The sequence below is a fragment of the Myodes glareolus genome, chromosome 2, assembly GCF_982192425.1.
Source record: "Myodes glareolus chromosome 2, mMyoGla1.1, whole genome shotgun sequence".
Classification (NCBI taxonomy): Eukaryota; Metazoa; Chordata; class Mammalia; order Rodentia; family Cricetidae; genus Myodes; species Myodes glareolus.
The window spans coordinates 1,011,587-1,034,217 of NC_142027.1; the positions used below are offsets into that span (position 1 = coordinate 1,011,587).

Below are 22,631 nucleotides of genomic sequence, written 5' to 3' on the forward strand. Positions count from 1 at the left end.
TTTGTTTATTAGGTGTGTGGCTTTATAATAGAAAATTATAGGTGTAAATTAAATAGAAACTATGTTGTGCATGTTATCTATTTCACTATCTTTAGGAGAATGAATATGTCCAATAAAACATGTTTTATTTAATAACTAAAAGACTATTAAAATATCAATTTTTTGGACTACAGAACTGAAATCAGCAGAGTTACTTGCAATGAAAATATGAACCAAACCAAGCAACTGATACTATAATTTTCAATGATTTATATTTAATATTTCCAAAGATTACTGAGCTTTGTGGTCTATGGTGGTTTGAAAGAAAATAATGCCCAAAGAGGGTGGTACTATTAGGAGTTGTGGCTTCACTGGAGTAGGTTGTTGGAGGAAATATATCACTGTAGTTTTCCAATTCTCAGCTCCTCCCAGTGCCACAGTTGATTTCCTATTGGCTGAAAAATGTAACCAGCACAATGTCTGCCTCCAAGCCACCATGGTGGTAATGGATTAAACCTCTGGACTGTAAGTCACCTCAATTAAATATTTTCATTTACAAGAGTTGCTGTTGTCATAGTGTTTATTCACAGCAATAGAAACCATACCTATGACAAGGCTTCTATTAAATTACATCTTTTTTTTTCTGGTTGTAAAACAATTGAAAATTATTGATCAATGCTATGTGTTAGGAAAAAGTTTTAAGACGAGCAGATCCTCTGCCTCAAAGAAATCCAGTTAGGTCAGATAAACCAAATTAAAATGCCCATTTTTTATTAAATATGTCTCTCTGGTGGCTGAGTACATGGTTGGGAGACAGGAAAGCAGGGAGCACATGCAAACCCAGAACCACGTGTTTCTCTTCTGGGAACCCACTTAAATATCCTGTGGGAGTGGTCCTGACCCCTCTTAGGTCTTGGGATTTGGAGTCCAGACCAATACAACTCTCATGCCAGTGGGCTAAGATGAATGCCAGGGGCTGGGGCTATGTTCCAGACTTAAAACTAAATTTTTAAGTTTTGACAGCATATGCTCTTACACCTCATCTTCTAGTATTCAGAAATCAGTTGTGGGTCTGAGATATCAATACAATATAATGTGGAATAAATTAGATCTTGGGTTAATAGTTGGGTTTACCAATGCAGAAATGTGAACCACTAATGAAAATAAAATAGGAAGTAGTAATTCAGAATGCCAAAAACTTGTGCTGATGGTTTATTAATTACCCCTTGTAACATGAGGGCCGGCTTGTTGAATCCCACACCAGTTATGCTTTAAGGGGTTATTTATTTTGGGGGGTAAAACTTACATACACCATAAACCGTCAGGAAGGGAGCCTAGTCGCAGGAGCCGGGAGCAGGAGCCAGGAGCAAGCACCGGAACCAAGAGCCAGAACCAAGAGGGCCTGGTCCGGATATGCTTCTCTTTTTAAAAGAGAAATATACCACGCCCCAGTGGGCTGGTATTTCAGCAGCTATTGGCTGACGGAGCGGAAGTCGCTCCCCGCTGCACTGTGGGCTCGTATTTCAGCGACTATTGGTTGAGGCAGCGGAAGTTACTCCCACAACACCTCCCCCTTTTGTTTAAGTAAGAGAGTTCTAAGCCTACTACGAAATTATATACAGTAAGTACAAACCTACACAATTATACACAATAAATACAAATATCCTATTCTAACTAGCTTAAGTCTTGTATAAGAAATAACTTGGCCACGTCATGAAAAGAAAGTAACTACGTTTATATAATCTTCAATCCCATCAAAGATCTGAGAAGGGAAATAATGTTACCTGAGTAATTAGGAAGTACAATCAAACTTCCAGAACATGTAACAAATCACATAGACAACTGGCTACCTGGGCAAACACCCAAAATCATGTTTGCAGCGTTGAAGCAACCAACTTTGGCTAAGGCCTAACATAACTGACATACCATTTTCAAAGGCAAGGAACTTTTCAAAACTATCTTATCCTGTCTTGGCAGGATATGACAGTCCTGTTTTATCCATTTACGGATACTCTGTAACTCTGTCAGTAGTTGAGGTATGGGCATTTCTTTACCCAAAGGCCAGTTCTGCCAAGAAGAAAGGCTCCAGATGGAGTGTCTTTGGTGCTCAACATTCTCTCGGGAATAGATCAGTGTTGCCAGGAGCGATTGTGTCTCCCTACCACAGATCTCTGAGTTAGATTAAAGGCCATTTTCTACAGCTCTTTGAAGAGGTTGAAGATTATCTATCTATATTGAATATAGTGTCTATGTATCTAAAGAACCTGATTAGTCTAATTATAAATGACAAACTTAGATGACTATTGATCTATATTATTCTCAATATCTATCTAACTTAAAGACTGAAATAGTAAACAACTGTGCAATAAATGGGGACAATATGACCTCCAAGTATAAACAATGTGCAAGTATACATTGCAATATGGTAAATATATATATCAATACATAAACAATATATAAGTATCTTAATCAGAGGTAGAAGTGTACAATACAATATGGTAAAATATACATATATCAATACAATATATATATGTCAATACATAAAAATGTTTTAAACAGAGGTAGAAGCATGCATGCCTAAAATAGTCAACATAATTTAAGTTTGTATCAATATATAAGAATCAATACCAATATATTTGTCTAAAAGCAATAACTCACAAGTACAAAGCTATTATCCCATAATCCAATTATCCCTCTTTTTTTTTTTTTTTTTAGGATTCCTGCGCCTATAAAATTCCTCCCCCAACCCTCAACCCTATACTAATTATAACCAACCCCTAAATGATGTCCCTAAACCCAAGGACAAACTTTACTGGGAGAGGGGACGTCGTTCTCTAGAATTACTTCCAGCTGTCATGGGGGCAACGTTCTTTCTGGGGGATCCTGTGAAAGCAAAATGATGGTTAAATTTCAAGATCAATGTCTATTAAAATTGCAAATAGTCTCTGAGTATTTTGTGGAGGACTGGCCAGAATGTTGTACAAGATGTGCATCATTTCAGCTAACCATGTTGGAATCGTCTTGTGCAGCTGGTACTCAAAACAGGTCTTGTAGTAGCGCTATCAGTATCATGATGTCATATCAACCAGGTGGAGTTGTTATGGGGCCCCATCTTCTTCCTGGAAACTTCAAATGTCACTGCAGGAAAAACTTATTGTTCATTGTGGAAAACTTAAACATTAATCATATATATTAATCATATATTAATATCATATATTATATGATTATAACCCCTGCTATAAGAACACTTCCCATAAAAATCAAAGGAGCCACATAATAAAATCATTTGCATATCTCTGCCCCTATAATACCTAATGCTTTTATGTAGATTATTATTGATTGGATATTACTCAAAGACATTTCTTGTTGCAATGAGTGAAATACCACAAAGAAGAAGGGATTGTCCTTTAGAAAAAGAGAATTATACTGTGGTGTCATGGTTGTACTGACAGGATTTTAACTGTCTTACACTAAAATTTACCACAATGCTGTTTAATTACATGGAACATGTGGGGAAGATTACTTCATGATGAGAAGAAAAAATGTATGAAAACATTTAAAGAACTCAAATACATATTATATCATAAAATAAACCATTATGAAGGGGCTGTGTATGTGTATGTGTGGAATATCTTGCATACAGGAATTATTGCTTCCTGCTCATTTCTAGTGTTAATCCAAAATTCTCAAAGAATAAAACTATTGACTTAAATTTCTTATGGCAAAAAAGTACTTCAAGAGTTTATATAGAGAAATCATATACAGAATGTTTTATCAAATTACAGTGAGCATTATTTGCTCATATTCACTTAGAAATCCGTTCCAAAAAGCAGCATAGCATTCTTAAAAAGGACTGGGTAACATGACGGTATGGGAAGGAAGATAATTAAAACACACAAAATTTTAGAATACAGAAGTGAACTGGAGGACTTTCATTTACCTTGAGGTATGGAAAAACAAAAGGAAAATGAGGAAGATGCTATTATTTGCAATTCTTAAAAGAAAATATTAAGTATTAGTAACATCAGTAATTAATAAAGCAAACATCTCTTTTGAAAAAGCACTACAAGTTATTTCATAATCCAAGGTTAGAAGGTAATGAATTTAAATGTTCAATTCCTTAACTAAGTTCTATTTCAACATTTAAGAGGGAGGACCACGTTATAGAATCTAAGGGTAAATCTCAAGATTTAGATTAACTGATTTAATATTCGCTTACAAACAGCCCCATACCTATCAGTAGCATGCAATATATATACTATTGATATACATATCGCTACATAACATCAAAAGGTTTTTTGCCATTTGATGCTTTAAGTTAGATGTACTTTCCAGAAACTGTGTCATGGTGGAAAACAGTTATGATTTCAGTCTATTTCCCTTGTTCTCTGTGATATGGTGACAATCTCATGATGGCATTCTTCATCTCATTGTTTCTGAGTGTGTAAATCAGGGGGTTGAGCATGGGGGCAATGAAAGTGTAAAAGAGAGCAAATACTTTGTTTTCTGGTAATGTCGTTGCTGGTTGAATGTAAATAAAGAGTAGAGTAGCAAAGAAAAGGACAACTACAGTAACGTGGGAACTGCAAATGGAAACGGCTTTGCGACGATTCTCTGCAGAGTAAGACCTGACAGTATATATGATCACAGCGTATGATATCAACAAGATCACAAAAGTCACTAAGCCCATCAGGCCAGAGTTAGCAATAACAAGAAACCAATATTTCTGGTGTCAGCACAAGCCAGATTGAGCAGAGGGTAAACATCACAGAAGTAGTGATCTGTTTCATTTGGGCCACAGTAAGGTAAGAACACTGCCAGGAGAAACTGACCAAGGAATGCAGAAATCTCCCAGCACAGGAAGCGGCAATCATTGCATTGCATCTTTGCCTGCTCATAATGATAGTGTAATGCAGGGGTTTGCAAATGGTCACATAACGATCGTAGGCCATTCCCGTGAGGATAAAGACCTCAATGCCCCCAAAGAAGTGCATGGTGAAGAACTGTGTCATGCAGCCATTTTAGGAAATTGACTTTCTTATTGCTACTAAGTTTATGATCAGTTTGGGCGTCACAGTGGAAGTGTAACACAAATCTGAAAATGAGAGGTAACTCAGAAAGAAATACATGGGTTGATTAATAAGGTGACTACATGTGACAGAAATCATGATAAGTAGGTTCCCGAATAAAATTGCAATGTAACAAAGTAAAAATAAGACAAAACGAAGAGCTTGTATTTCCTTTGTCTGAGAAAGTCCTAGAAAAAACAAATTCTGTGATATTAGTCCTATAGTCCATGATCCACAAATGTCTGTATTAATCTGAAATAAATTTAAACATGTGTGAAATACATTTAGCACAACGCTGCAAATTGTCCCCTTTCAGGGAGCAGATTAGATTAAAAAATATTCAGAGTTTGAACAATGTTAAATTTTCATCTTTATTTAAGAAAAATTTCCAATGGTGTTTTTTTTTGTAACATCTTGAAAACAGGAATAGCTGTTTAATAGTCTTACATATTTCAGATGAATATTAATGTTGTAGAATAAAACATATTTGTATTGTGATTCTATAGTGATGCATTGTCAAACAAAATGGATAGGATACCACCAATGAACTATAGAATAGCTACTTCTGTAGAATCCCAGTCCAGTTTACATTTTTCTATTCATTTTTAAGAAGAGATACAGAAACAAATGATTAAATGTGAACACATTTACATGTAAATTCATGAAGTATAATACTTGAGTACTACCACAAAGAAAATATGTTGAGTCACACACTCTATATACAAATATATGTGAATAATGGGCTTGTGTATTTGGAATCACCGCATAGTTATACAGGGTTTCTTTTTTCACCTAACTGAAAAATCTGTTTCTAGTCTCAGTAATTTGAACTGCTGTATTTAGGAATTTGTATTTGTATAATAAAGGACTATTTTTGACTTACTGAAGAAATATCAATGCAAGAAAAAAAGAATTCTATATTTAAAAGAGTCAACTATGTAACTACATCCTACATGTTGAGAAAATAGTAACTTTTGTTTGTACTTTAGCATCTACCCAAGTCTTAATAGTACAATTCAGCTACATTTTACTTAACCATACAAGTTACTCAAATTTTCTAATTGACCCTTTGTTCTAGCTTATTTTTGTGTTGCTTTGATAAAACACAGCCAAAAGCCAATTTGAGAAGGAAAGGATTTAATGGTCTTAAAGACAACATTCCTTGATGAATGCCAACCCAAGGTCAGAAACTGGAGGCTGTACATGAAACAGAGAACATAGAAATCTGTTCAGCTGCCAGTCTCCAAGCTCAAATACAGCCAGCCTAGGGATGGAATTGCCCCCCTTAGCCTGGGACCTCTAGATCAATGAGCAAACAAGAAAATGCCATATGAACATCTCACAGGTAAATTATATGTAGGTGATTCTTCAACTCAGGTTCCCTTTTGCCAGGTGTGTCAATTGGACAATGGAGACTATCCATCACACCAACCGAGAAGTGAGAATTCTTAGTGTCCAGCAATCTCAGCTTCAGAATTTCAAACTGCATTTTTCAGGTTCTCCCAATTATTTTCTCTACACTTCCTACTTTTTGTTGTCTTGAAGTAATTCAGACATCATGAGTATTTCTGTGTTAACTTTTTCCTAGCTTTACTTTCTTTTGTGATGCTAAAGATAGAACCCAGCACTGCATAACTATTCCACCCACACAATCTCACTTTAATATGCATAAACACTTTTGATTTGTCGACTTTTAAATATAATTTTATTAAAATTATTAAAAATATTAATATATGAAAAATAATATAGAAGCAAACTTTTTGATCAGTCTGCTTGATCATACGAGAAATTCACTATTATTTATGCAAAAAAGAACATTATAAACTATTTTATATAAGTTGCACATAACACCAGTTCCAGTAAGTTTGAGATTCATTGCCCTTTCATTTAAGTTCTCATTTAATTTGTGTAAAGATTAAGCATGTTTGAATCTTTTCAGACTGTTACAGAGTTGGTGGTAACTACCAATACATCCTTCCTGGAATCCATTACACTAGACAGTGAGGAAAAAAATTTTTTGCTTTCACATTAAATTTTAAGTTCAATTAACAGTTGTACTTTAGGCTTCAACATTTTTACCAATGATTTAAAAATGGGTAATGCTCTATTTTTTCCTCTTCTAAAACTCCGATTCTTCTGACTACATGGAAAGAATGAATTATTTATTCTTAACATTCTACATGAGCTGGATCTAGTCTCTTTTGAGATTTTTTTCATTTTGTATAGGTAGACATTTTGTCTACCTGTTCTTATCTACTGCAGCTTTGAGATTCTTCAAAACATACTAAATCAGTGTTTAAAAATATCAAAGGCCTGTGTTATTATAACAATAACAGAAAAAAATCTGAAGAATTTAAAACTTTTAAAGTGAATATTATAAGATCATCATTTTGTTTTTTTTAGATACACAGAATTAATTTTAAAGGAATAATTGTATACTTGAGTACAACTGAACTAATTGAGACATGCTAAAGAAGCTATCATTTAGTTTACTTTTCACCTTATACAAAAGTCAAATAATCAAATAAATCAAAATATAAACTAATACTCTAGAAATTATTTGAATTTATTATGCACCCCATTTTAACCATCCTTTTGAATAATGTGTGTGTGTGAATGTGTGTACATATCTGTGGTGTCCATAAATTCAGCAAGTCACAAAGAATGCATGAAAAAAGGAAAATTATTTGAGGAGGGTTTCTGCAGGGAGAGGTAGGGAGTAAGAATAACAGGGGGATAAATATAATAACAATACTATACACATATATATCTATGTATTTAATCTATATCACATGTATAAGCCATTTTATCACTACTCAGTAAATAATGCTGAAGTTTGTCTCTTTCATCTGCCTGTATTATTTTCTATTTCCCTGAACTTAAATAGGTGACATCCTTTTGTGCAGTTCTGCTTAGGTGGAAGTCAAAACGAGTACAAAGCTCAATTTTCAGAAATCAATTCTGAACTCATTGTTACTTATGTTTTTACATTGGTAAAGAGGGATTTGAAGCTGGGACAAATGGCTGCTTGCATTTCTGTAAGCAGATCAGAGTAGATTTGCATAGACAACATCTTCTACTTTTCCTCCTTACCACTGATGCCTAACTTTTCTGATCCTAAAATTATGACATTTCCTTTTTCCCAGAATGTAAAGCTCCCTTACCTGCAAAAAGTAAGTAATGTCATTAGTCAATGTGTCCTACCACACTGACTCCAACACTTTACACACTGCCTTCATGCCACAGAATGAGAAATGATGAGATCAGAGAAGTTTAAATTCCACAGCATTCACTGATTTTTTTTTGTTTTAGTTTTTGTTTTTGTGCAACTGTGCTGGGATGAAGTTGGACATTATTCCATTTCCTGTCTATTTTTTTTTAATTTTATCATAATTCCTATAGTTTACAAAATGTTTCATTATTAATTTATCACAATATTATGTATACTCAGAATCACTGTGCCCTCTGGTGCTACAACTAACTGCATTATATGGATTGTTTATTTGTTGAATGTTAAATTCCATAACTTGGTTCTGTACGGAAATTCTACCTCTATGAGTATTAGGGCCATCATGTTAGTTTTCCTTTACAACAACATAACTGAAAGCAGAACAGAATAAAGCAAAAGTAGACTAAATGAATCAATTTTGTATTGAATCTTGATTATCTGACTTTGGGATTAATTTATACAGAGTTTCTGAATCTAAAATTTTTGTCCGTCATGAAAAGGAAATAGATCTCACATTCTGTTAATTTGCATAAAATTAACTTTTCAATCACTGCTTACTCTTTGGTAGGTATGCAATGTTGTCAAGTCCCCAAATCACAAAGGGTAGACTAAGATTGCTATTTAGGAAGAAAAATAGCAGTTTATCTTTGTTTGTTAGCAAGATTTTTAAACAGATAAGAAAATTTTCAGGGTTTCATAAGTTAGCTACAATTCTACAATGTAATCAATTACTCATTGGTTACCTCACTTGGCTTCAGTGAATACTTACAATGTAATATACATATGACTCTGGTTATATTAAATGAGTTACAAAACAAAATGGGAGTCTTCGAACATGGAAAGGGAGTGATAGGAAAAGAGAATTAGATAGGTGTTAGAGAAAGGCAAGAAAAGATGGGAAGAGAATGTAATCAGAATATATATGATATTGTCAGAGAACTAAGATAAATGTTATACATATGAAACAGTCAAAAAACTAACAAAATAATTTTTTTTCTTTTATTCAACTTTACACAAATTGTCCCTAAAATTTTAAATAAAGAATAGAAGCATCATAAATAATGATTTCATTTATTTTTTAAAAATATATTATAAAAGCATGATTCATAATGCTTCATGCAGAATTTTTACTGAGAGCTGATATTGAAAAATAATTTAATTTGCATTCCACTTGATTCAAATTTTATGCAGCATGATCCACAGCTACTCTTAATTTGGAATCACCCATTAAGTGTAATGGATATGTGTTTAAATTTTCACCTACAAGTAATTTTGTATAACCTGAAGATAACACTTACTAGTTTTGAAGGAAAAGTCTTGTGGTATGTTTCCAAAACAAACTTGACTCTTTCTAGCTTTAGTTAATACAACTGAAAAGGTAAGGAAGCTGATGTCATGCGTATTGGCAAATATTCACAGCTCTCTTCCAATATCACATTTACTTTAGTCCCGAGGGGAAGTGAAAACGTAAGTATTTCATGGTTTCTGTTCACTTACAAACTAATTTTCTTGGCTGATACAGTGATGACAGAAATGCAGCACAGTATCACTGTTTCTAGAGTAGCTCACTGAGATCAGTTGACCAAGGTTAAACAGAACTCTTATTTAAAACTTTGTTAAAGGGGCTGGAGAGATGGCTCAGCGGTTAAGAGCATTGCCTGCTCTTCCAAAGGTCGTGAGTTCAATTCCCAGCAACCACATGGTGGCTTACAACCATCTGAAATGATATCTGATGACCTCTTCTGGCCTGCAGGCAGACACACAGACAAGAATATTGTATACATAATAAATAAATAAATAAATATTTTTAAAAAATCTTTGTTCAAAAGTCTAAAAAGGGCTAGCATCAGTGCATCCATCATTTGAGTATATCAGAAAGCTACAATAAAACCACCTGTCATTGTGGTGAGGAGGTAGTCATTGGAAAACTGATTTTTGTAAAGAAAAGTTACAATACTTAGATATTGAACAGCAATAAAAATAATATTAATATGATAGAACTAGAAACTCGATGTAGCCAGTTTATGCAAAATATAAGTGCTAACTCTATCTACAGTTTTTGAATTATCCCACAAATTCCATAAAGCATATACTATTATCTAATGGAAACATTTAAAATTTAACACCATTGCTTGCCTTTACCCCGCACTCCATTTCTCTCTCTCTCTCTCTCTCTCTCTCTCTCTCTCTCTCTCTTTGTGTGTGTGTGTGTGTGTTCATGTGACTGTATGCACTTTATAGAGATTACGTGTATATTTGTACAAGCACAGAGATTCAAGGTTGACTTCCTGTGTCTTCATCAATAGTTCTTCACCTTGATTGGAAGGACTTCTCTCAATAAACCTGGAACTCATTTATTTAGCTTGGATGAATACTTAATAAATATCAGAGATCTATTAAGAAACTTTTCAGTTTTATAAGGGCCCATTATTGATTGTTGATCTTAGCGCCTATGCTAACAGTGTTCTCTGTGCAAAGAGTGTTCTCTTGTGCCAAAGAGTTTAAGGAAATTTCCCACTTTATCATATATCAGCTTTAGTGTATGCAATTTTGTCTTGAGGCCTTTATTCCATTTGAACTTGAGTTTTCTACAGGGTGATGATCATGGATATATTTGCATTATTCTGCAGGCAGATATATCCAGTTTAATCAGCACCATTTGTGGAAGATGCTGCCTTTTTTCAAGTGTATATCTGTATAAAAAATCATTTGTCCATAGGTGTATAGATTTATGTCAGGGTCTTCAATTTGATTTCTTGATCACCCTCTAAAAACTGAAAGTAACACTGTTATGGAGACACAATACACAAATCATAAAACAGAGAAATCAAGCAAGTACTGGTGTAAAGGACTCATCATTATAGGTTATTTTGAACATGCCTAGAATGTGATAACACCTACTAGAGATGAAAAGTAATCATCAATGTTATCCAGTTACATGCCCTGAGAACTGCAGTTCATGACCTGCTGATACATGCCACTTACTACAATGGTAGTATGAATTTTATGGAATGAAGCAACTATTCTGATGTGATTTCAGGACCATTCCATGAGTTGGAACTACTGCATGGCATCATTATCTCATTTCCAAATACCTGTGGCTAGAGAGTTAAAAGGTTGCTTTGGTTAATTGTGATACCTGTAAAAAGACACTATTCATAACCAAGAAAACTTATAAATGAAAGAGTTTCTTGGGGCATTCACTTTCAGGTGGGTTAGTTAGAGTACAGGACCATTATTGCAGGGAGAGTGGCGGCATGCCAACAAGTATGACATCAGAGAAGCAGCTGAGATCTTGCATTCTAATCTTTAACCACAAGCACTGAGAATGGCATGGACTTTTGAAATTTTGAGGCTCAGGCAGTGATACATTTCCCCAACATTTTCAAATAGACCCACCAACTGGTAACCAAGCATTAAAATATATGAGTCTCTAGGGGGCATTCTCATCAAAACTGTCACATAGAACCAAAAGGAGATGCTGCTATAATTGTTATGTTAAATAGATATCATGTTAAAATAACTCCTAATGATTCATCATTATACTCTTAGAATAGTGCATTTCTTAAGCCTCTTTGGAAGAGCTTCTTATTGGTATTGAAAGACCCCGATATGGGGAGACTCTCACTCAAGTATCGGGATAACACGACCCCCCAAGTAACTCACGAGAGACTGTCATTGCTACAATCACATGAGGTTTAATCGATGGGAAGACAGGAACCAGTGCACTTGGGCCGAGACTCATAACCCACGCAGTGGAAGAATTCAACCCCGAGGAGCTGGGATAAGGGGTTTTTAAAGGAAGAAACCACAGCCCAGTAATCCAAAGGGGTAGGGAGGGTATCATAGAAAATCCAAAAATACCAATGATAATCACAAGAGGGCAACTCCCTGTTTCTCAAGATTATTCTCAAGATTACAATCTAACGTTATCTTCAGCTAGTTCCTAAAACTGAACTGGCTAATCCTAGATTTCTGATTTTTCCCTCCCTGCTTAGATTTTTGGCTCTATTTTTTCCTGCTAGAGGGATCTGGGTATATTCAGGTCTTTCAATATAAACACAGAGACTCACAATTGGTCAAGGTGCAGATGTGACATGGTGCACAAGAGCAGAAGTTCATTAGAAAAATAAAGATTCTAGCAAGGTGTAGAAATAAAGAAGATATAAAACACCACGATGTAGGCATATAGTCTCTCCCCTAGGTGAGGAGTTGTTGGAGACTGACAGATATTACAAGAGAAGAGAATTTTCTTTAATGCCTTGGATAGTAGTGCATCAACCTAAGGCAGGCAAATCATGCAAGAATATTTGGACAATACAAATTGTGTTTGATTCACACAACTCTATGGTAGGGGAGAGACAGAGACAAAGAGACAGAAACACAAAAACAGAGCGAGTCAGAGAGACAGAGAAAGAGAAAGATACAGACAGACAAAGAGAAACACACTGAGACAGAGTCAGACACAGATAGACACAAGGAGAGAGAGACATAAGTTGGGTATGTATGTAGGTAAACAGAGTGGATTTGGTAGGAAGTAGGGGTTTGCTTCAATGAGAAATGTTGGTGTCCGATGCCCCAACATAAAACTACTTTTCCCTAACCGGACCAGTACAGAGGTGTGGGAAAAATTGAGACACAGTTCATACAGTAATATCGCAATATCGGAAAGGAGTCTCAGGGTTCATTCATTCCTGAAGATCACCCGCGTTTATTATTCAAACACCTTTTATTCCCCCAGGTAAACCAAGGTGGAAACTTATTAATATTCTCTTTCCGGGGAATGGTCACACCTGCAACTCAGTCACCAGCTTGGAATCCACACCTCTCTCTAGGCAAACTACAAAATAACAAAAGAGAAGGAACAATACATCTTAATGCTTCTGTTAGGTAGCCACAGCTTGTCTGGCAGGATGGCAATGCTTTAGAAGCCAAGCATGGCCAGAGAACTTGACTGTAAATATCTTGTATGAAATGTGGGCCTCCAATCTACTTCCTCTTATTAATTTTAATAAAATCTATTTTTCTGCAACAGAACAGATAGATTGCACCTGGCTTGGGCAAAGACTTCTTCATTTATACAAATTTTCTCGTCTTTGGAACAGACATTGACATATGATAGCTCCTATCTTAGGCATCTGGGTAGAAAAAACTTCAAACCCGTCATTGACTTCTGATCTCTGTAAAGAAAAGAGATTAGTGGAGAGACATATACTTTTGGGCCCTGTGTCTCATAGCCATACCTTTTTGTCAGGATAAATCATAACGCTTTATGAATAATGAAGATCCCAAAGGCTGTAGTCTCCTATTTAAAGGAGAAGAGAATCGCCTAAGTTGAAAATGTTTTTCCCTCGATTTAGAGCACCACTTAGATCTAAAATTCTTAGGATATGTATCAACTCCCAACATTTACAGTGTCTCTAAAACTTTTCTCAGTAGTTACCAGCAACAACAAGTCAAGATCATAATTCTTAGCATGTCAGTCAATACCAACTTTTTCAAATCTCCTTTAGTCAGTACCATTGTTCTTACATTATAGGCCAATACCAATTTTTCTCATTATCTTATATGCAGTTGCAAATATCAGGTCATTACTGGTAAGAGTACAATACCATTTGTTGTTATTAAATACCACTTTCATTCTCTGAGTAGCTGTTAAGCCCTCAGTCTGCCCCCTTCTTAAGTGAAGAAAAATTTTAGTCATTTCTTATTTTGAGTCTTTCTTTCCCTGAAAGTAATGTTTGGGTCTTAGTTCTTAGGTTTAATATTTTAATCAAAATGAGTTCTGTGTGTCAGAAATTAAAAATACTCGAATGTTCAGTCTGCATCTTAGTTCTAAAGCAAACAGGTTTCAAACCACAGCAAGCTGCAGACAGCATAGTCAGGTCATCTCAACAGGGTCTCTTTGTCTGAAGTCTCTGGATACCGACCCTTCCTGGGTGGTTTGAAAGACCCCCGATATTGGAAGACTCTCACTCAAGCCTCCAGAAAATGTGACCTACCCCCCCACCCCCCCACCCCACCCCCCGCAATAACTCACAAGAGACCTTCCTTGTTGCAATCACACGAGGTTTAGTGACAAGACAACAAGATGGGAACCAGTGCACAGGGGCCGAGACTCATAACCCATGCAAGGGAAGAGTTCGACCCCAAGTGACCAGGAGAAGTAGTTTTTATAGGAAGAAACCACACAGCCCAGTAATCTGAAAAGGGGCAGTGAGGGTGTCACAGAAAATTCTGAAAATTCCAGTGATGATTACAAGGGGGCAACTCCCTGCCTCTCAAGATTATTCTCAAGGTCATAACCAGCTAGTTCCTATTCCAAAAATACCAATGATAATTACTAGGGGGAAACTCCCTGTTTCTCAAGATTACAATCTAACTTTATCTTCAGATAGTTCCTGAAACCCTGAAACTGGCTAATCCTAGGTTTCTGATTCTTCTCTTCCTGCTAGATTTTTGGCTCTATTTTTTCCTGTTAGGGGGATCTGGATTTATCCAGATCTTTCAGTGTCACCTTTTCCTGGAGCACTGCTTTATTAGATTCTACTTTCCTTTTAGTGATTATGAAATAAATAAATGTTGATAATCATTATTTCTGCCTGTGGATTTTTTTTCAACCACGTCTGTATAAACTAAAATCATGGTGGGAATTGCCCCTTCTCTCTGCTTCTTTTCTTAAAAAATAGAGAGGATGTAGAGATAACGTAAGTGAATTAGTTTATTTACCCTCAGATCTTAAGAGTCAGATTTTCACTTGCTCTAGTAATCTTTCTGAACCCTGAGAGGTTTAATGGGCATAATAACTCCAAAATAAACCTTGAAAAGGATGATTTTTGTTACCATTTTCTTTTAAACATAGTGTCTTAGTTAATGTTTCTATTGCTACAAATAGACACCATGACAATGGCAACTCTCATAAAAGAAAAAAATTTATTTGAAGCAGGTTTACCAGTTCAGAGGATTCATCCATTGTTGTTAAGGAGGGAAGCATGGCAGTGCACAGGCAAACATGGTACTGGAGAAAGATCTGAGAGTTCTTCATCTGCATCGTTAGGCAGCAGGAAGAGAGAAAGAGATACTCGGCCTGGGTTAAGTATTTAAAAACTCAAAGTCCACCTCCTGACACACTTTGTCCAAGAAAGCTACACTTACTCTAACAAGGACACACCTTCTAACAGAGCCAATCCCTAAGGACCAAACATTCAAATACAGGAAAATATAGGGGCTATTCTTATTCAAATCACCACACAAAGTAAAATGGGATTTTCTCCTCAGTGTGTCTTGGCATTGTCTAAAGAAAAAGACCACTTACTGTATGCATCAGCCAACTATTACTAAACACTGGCCAAGGACTTTGTAAAAAGTGCTATTGAATGTTTTCAGTATCAATCATAATATTTGTTTTGTATGATACTAATATCTTTCAAAGAAAATTAACTGAAGGGAGGATGCAATTTAGATGGGGTCAAAACTATCCATCTGTGTGCTGAGTGGGGCCTCATTTCTGAAATTGGGTAGACAAATGTTCAGTAAAATTATTTATTATTTTTATATTATTTATAAAATAATATCAATATGAAGGAATACTCCCCTCATTGGTACATAGTGACTTTCATTATCTCTTCTGATCACGTTTGTCTAAAAATGGCCTACACAGCTGCTGGTGTAGCAAACTACATTTGATTTCACATTCCACTAGCTTAGGTTACTGCAGTCCAGCCTCTCACGTATAGTCTTATGTCTTTGTCATGGAGTTAGTAGTTCATAAGCTTTTGCATCTTTATTGGTGCTATTTTTTAAAATTCACTAAATTAGTCCTTTTTTTTTAAGTTTCAGGACCTTTTGTATGACTCTTTTTAGTAGGAGGTTTACTAAAACTGGGACAATTAAAAGAGGATTATTATGGGCATTGTAAAAAAATTCATGTAAATTTGTGAAATGTTTCTATTTTTAAAGGCCATTTATAATTAGAATTATTTAAAAATATTTAGTGATTCCTCTCTTATTAATATTAGTCTTAAATTTTAAAGGACTCTATTATAAATCAGAGTACTTTTATGGCAACTTTAAAATATTTACTGTAAAAAAATAATTTTGTTGTTGAGAGTGCTCAATGTACAGTACACAGATATGTTTAACATTAAAACTAATCTAGTAAATATTTTAGTCATATATAGATTTATATAGATTTTAGTAATATATTTATTGTTATTTTGGAGTCAACCATGCCTTTTATTTTTAAAATTAGTGATAGTTTAAATGATAAAGAGCCAAAGAATTATTTCTAGTCAGAATTTAAAACTATAAGGGAAAAAGTAAATGATCATTTGAATTCAGCCATGTCCTTTATTATTTCTGAAGATCTGTTTACTGTGTATTAATTGATAAAGCATTGGAATCAATAATCAAGTTCTAATAAAAATAACGATTGCTGCTTATTCAATATTTCTGTCCTTAAAAAAGATCGTTTTTTCCTGTTGATTAGAATTATGGTGCCATTCTGCCACCTAGTGGAGTTTGCTTGTAAACAAAACCAAAATCTCACTGCTGTTGATCTGAAAAGGTTTGTGGTATGATTCGCGCATCTAAAAAAAAATTCCATCAGTTAAAGAGTACTAGCATTTGCCGTGGAAATATTTATGTTATCATTGATTTCTGAATATATAATTTCATAAGATATAAGTGTAAACACAGAAAGCATGAGACTTAAAAACATATTTCAATGTACATATGAGTACATACAGATATCTTAGTCCTAGACTGCACTTATCCATATATAAAACTTTCTGCCACCATCTGTTAATCCAAAATTATGTGTTTTTGCTAATTTTAACCCTCCTTTTAAAACTTAAGGCAAATGAGGACTTAGACTCTACAGATAAAATGTCCTTTATCTAAGGACAACACATTGGGAGAAACCTCTGACTGTCATCTCTCCTTCCTCTAAATCATATAAGATTTCCAATTAATGGCATTAACACTAAACACATTATGAGGTCAAATCTTGAGATTAAAATATGTAGTAATTTAGCACACAGTTTTAAGAGTTTACAATAGTTGGAACAATTATATAAACTTGTGTGGAGATGGAGAGGTGATAAACTATTGAGGGCTAAGCTACAAAATTACAAAGCTGAGTGAGACCAGCATCATGAAAGGGCATTTTGCATTTCTCTTAACAGGACTTTAAAATCATCACACACATACAACTATGCTTATATTTTAGTCATAATTAGCAAGCTGCATATTTCACCAGTTCTTCATAGCTGTATTTTATTACCTATTAAGAACTTAAACTTAAAGTATCCTGGATATAAATTTATTACATGAACGCTTGGGAGTATACAATTTGGTGTCCCCAAATGTATTCACAGTGTTGTGCTGCTGTATTCACTGTCTCCAGAACATTTCACCATCCCAACAAGAGTTGTGGACATGCTGGATGATTCTTCCCCAGCTTCTGTACCTGGTTAACTGTATGGAAGCTTATTGTATCCATGAAGTTCGTAAATACCACACAGGGTTGGATTTGTGCACTATGCGTTTTCTGTGTTGATTTCATCTATTCTAATGTCTGCAGAGATCATTCTTGCTGAAGGATGCATATCTGTTAATGGCTACCTGCTTTGTTTCTGTCATTTGCTTATTGTAAGTAAGGATTACCTGAAAATGAATATGTGAGTCTGGTATTAATTAATTTGGTACTTATTTGAGGTAGAATTTCTGGATTATGTGGAATTTGCACATTAATTGCTTGATGAAGCACCATGCATGTTTCCATAAACATATCACAGATTTACATATTCTCCAATAATACTAAAAGGACACCACGATCTCCATATATTTTACCCACTTCCCATGCTTTCCCAACCTCCTTACAGCCGTCTCCTTTTTTTCTTCTCATACTTTCTTCAGCTTTGACTATCCTGGAATTCACTTTGTAGAACAGGCTGCCCTTGAACTCACAGAGATCTAGCTGGCTCTGCCTCCCAAGGTGGTTAGAAATGGTGTGCACCACCACATCTAACTGAAAAGAGTGGTAACAGCTCACACCATTAATCCAGCACTCAGGAGGTCAAGATACAAAGATCACTGAATTCAAGATTATTCTGATCTACACAAGAAGTTCCTGTAGCCAGGTATATACAGTATCTCAACTACAAAGCAAAACAAAACAAATGTACAAACAAACAGAAAGAAATAAAGAAATACACTTCTTACTCAAAATCAGTGAGTTTTTCCTGATTTTTTTTGTCATTTCCCTAGCAATTACCAATGGTGACCTGATTTAGTCCTGATTATTTGGCATTTGTATATCTTCTCTGGATATATGACTACTGTGGTTCTGTGCAAAATGTAGTGTTTAGGTTATTTTCCATTGTATTATTTTTACAGCTTCCTAAAAAGAGTACTAATCTTGTAAAAAAAATTATAAATAAATCATATATTTCTCTATTTTAGAAGGAAAGAAATGTGTGATCATAATCTTCTGAAGTTGTAAATCCATGTGTAAATCAATACTATGTTGTATTTAAAAATATTTTTAAAAAGTTTTTATTCTAATTTTAAGCAAATGAATATCTTTTCTGCATGTAGTGTGCCCAAAACAGCCAGAAGAAGGCTTTGAATCTTCTGTGCTGGGAACATACTGATTTCTTAAAAATTTCTTTTAGTTTTGAGATTATAATATAATTACTTCCTTTCTTTCTTTCCTTGTCCCATATATCATTCCTTGTTCTCTTTCAAATACATGACTCTTTTTACATTAACATTTACATTACATGCAACTATATTCACATCTACATACTTATACATTCATAAATAATGTTCTTTATATGAATTTTTCAGGTGACCATTTGATAATAAATAATCAGTTATGTTCTTTCCTGGGGAGCATTGTCCTCCCCACTCTCAGAACTCCTTAGTTGCTTATAGTTCTTTGTAAAGATTGGGGCTCTTGATCTTTCCGGTGTCCTTTTTGCCATGACTATAGTTTTTTTAGGCTTATGTTTAGGCAGTTCTGCTAGTAAGACTGACTGGGTGTGCATTACTATGAGACACAACCTCACAACAAATTTCACAATATTATGACTTTAAATATTTATTGGCTCCTCTTTTTTAGAAAAATATGTTTTATTGAATACTCTTCACCAAATTGTTGATCACTTTCTATACAACATTATATTTAATATATAAATAACAAATGGTTTGTCCATGTTTCCTTATGACGAAACCAAAAAACAAACAAAAACAAAAAACAAAACAAATAAACAACAAAAAACAACCTTCACCAGAACTCTGACCAGCACTGATGGTCAACATATTAGAGACCAGGCCCGTGTGATGAACTGTGGAGTCAAGGAACCCTACCTTCTCATGTTCTGGTTGTCAGGTATTTATGTTTGCATTAATAAATCAAGGAAATATACTATTACTTAATAAATATGCCTTGTTAGGTTTTGATTCTTTTTATCAACTGGTGGTTTTCAAAGGGGATGATTTTCCTTCCTGGGGACATTTGACTGTGCCTACATAATATTTGATACCCAATTGCATCTATTGGGTAAAGGCCTGCGAGTCTGCTAAAGCCCTACTGCAAACAGGATGGCCTCCCATGACCAATTTTCTGGCACCGCCTGCCTGCAGTGTGATGCTGAGACATCCTGCTCTAGACAGGAGAGTGGGAGGAGCAAAACAGCTCCATGATGAAAATGCCCAGGCCCATTCAACAGTTAATAGCTGTTGAAACATGAGCCCCTGATTGAAGGCGTAAGTCACAGACAATCACAAACCAGTTTGGAATTATGATTAATAGAATGGTTATTTATTCAAAACAAAAAAACTTACAGGTTACCGTCCCAGACAGCCCCTCCGTGCAAACAGGAAAGGAGTCGAGGAGCCGGAATCGAAGCCGGAAGCCAAAGAGGGATTGGAAGACAGCCTCAGCTTTTTTAAAGAGAAAGAGACCACACCCCAATGGGCTGGTAACTCAGCGGCGATTGGCTGAAGGAGCGGAAAGAGCTCCCGCAGCATCTCCCCCTTTTGTTTAAGTAAGAGAGTTCTAAGCCTACTATGAAATTATATACAATAAGTACAAATCTACGAAAATATATACAATAAATACAAATATCCTATTCTAACTAGCTTAAGTCTTGCATAACAAATAACTTGGCCAAGTCATGAAAGGAAAGTAGCTACATTTGTATAATCTTCAATCCCATCAAAGATCTGAGAAGGGAAATAATGTTACCTGAGTAATTAGGAAGTGCAATCAAACAACTTCCAGAACATGTAACAAATCACAGAGACAACTGGCTACCTGGGCAAACACTCAAAGTCATGTTTTCAGCGTTGAAGCAACCAACTTTGGCTAAGGCCTGACGTAACTGACATACCATTTTCAAAGGCAAGAAACTTCATAACTATCTTACCCTGTCTTGGCAGGATATGACAGTCTTGTTTTATCCATTTACGGATATTCTGTAACTCTCTCAGTAGTTGAGGTGTGAGCATTTCTTTACCCAAAGGCCAGTTCTGCCAAGAAGAAAGGCTCCAGGTGGAGTGTCTTTGGTGCTCAACATTCTCTCGGGAATAGATCGGTGTTGCCAGAAGAGATTGTGTCTCCCTACCACAGAGCTCTGAATTAGATTAAAGGCCATTTTCTACAGCTCTTTGAAGAGGTTGAAGATTATCAATCTATACTGAATATAATTTCTATGTATCTAAAGAACCTGATTAATCTAATTATAAGTGACAAACTTAGATGACTATTGATCTATATAATTCTCAACACCTATCTAACTTAAAGACTGAGACAATAAACAACTGTACAATAAATGAGGACAATATGACCTCCAAATATAAACAATGTGCAAGTATACATTGCAATATAGTAAATATATACATCAATACACAAACAATATATAAGTATCTTAATAAGAGGTAGAAGTGTACAATGCAATATGGTAAATATACATATATCAATACATAAAAATGTTTTAAACAGAGGTAGAAGCATGCATGCATACAATAGTCAACATAATTTAACTTTGTTTCAATATATAAGAATCAATACCAATATATTTGTCTAAAAACAATAACTCACAAGTACAAATCTTTTATCCCATAATCTAATTATCCCTCTTTTTTTTAAGATTCCTGTGCTTATAAAATTCCTCCCCCAACCCTCAACCCTATACTAATTATAACCAACCCCTAAATGATGTCCCTAAACCCAAGGACAAACTTTACTGGGAGAGGGGACGTCGTTCTCTAGAATTACTTCCAGCTGTCATGGGAGTGACGTTCTTTCTGGGGGATCCTGTGGAAGTAAAATGATGGTTAAATTTCAAGATCAATGTCTTTTAAAATTGCAAATAGTCTCTGAGTATTTTGTGGAGGTCTTGCCAGAATGTTGTACAAGATGTGCACCATTTCAGCTAACCACGTTGGAACTGTCTTGTTCAGCTGGTACCCAAAACAGGTCTTGTAGTAGCGCTATCAGTATCATGACATCATATCAACCAGGTGGAGTTGTTGTTATGGGGCCTCATCTTCTTCCTGGAAACTTCAAATGTCACTGCAGGAAAAACTCATTGTTCATTGTGGAAAACTTAAACATTAATCATATAGACATATACAGATATACATATATTGAATGAAAGACATGATAGATATATTTAATGAAAGATATGATAGATATGAAGAAAAGTAAAGATGTTTTCTAAACTCATATTTCTTTCTGTCCCATATCATGTCTTGACATGAGACAGAAACTCCAGAAACTCTGGGTTTTTCTTTTAACAACAGGCTTGGAATTAGAGAGGAACTGAGCCAGAGTCCAACTCTAAAATCAGCTCTATTAATTTAGAAATATGATTTGGTATATTTTACTTACAGAACCTATTCAGTTTTCTTGATAATCCCTATTGGGCCGTTATTGTCCATCTGTCAGTATTCAAATATCCAGGGTCCCTTGAATTTTTCAAAGATGAGTGTTTTCCTGTGGAGACAAGAACAGAACCCTGCCCCCATTCTATATGTTTTTCTTACCACCTGTATGAATATCATCATTGTAGATTAACTGTCATTTCTCCTTTCCAAGAGGTTTCTCCTTTTCAAATCGAACTTTTATTAATTTTGATAGTATTCACAATATTTCTTCTCCTGTGGAAACAAGAGCAAAACACCTTCCCCAACGTAGCACATCTCCTGGCTTCCATTGAGAGGTCAGCACATCTTTGAAATAAACAGGTTGGTTTAGTTCAGAAGTTTTTTCCATTATCCAATGACTCTCTGATGCTGTTGTTCCTTTCTCATTAGCATTAAGAAAATTCAAGGTTAATAAAGCA

General features: G+C 35.1%; 1 pseudogene; it reads right to left on the reverse strand.

Annotated features, from left to right (window-relative positions):
* Positions 1-4,338: 4,338 nt before the first annotated feature.
* Positions 4,339-5,277, reverse strand: LOC148122846 (olfactory receptor 4P4-like; annotated as a pseudogene).
* Between the last annotated feature and the right edge of the window lie 17,354 nt (positions 5,278-22,631).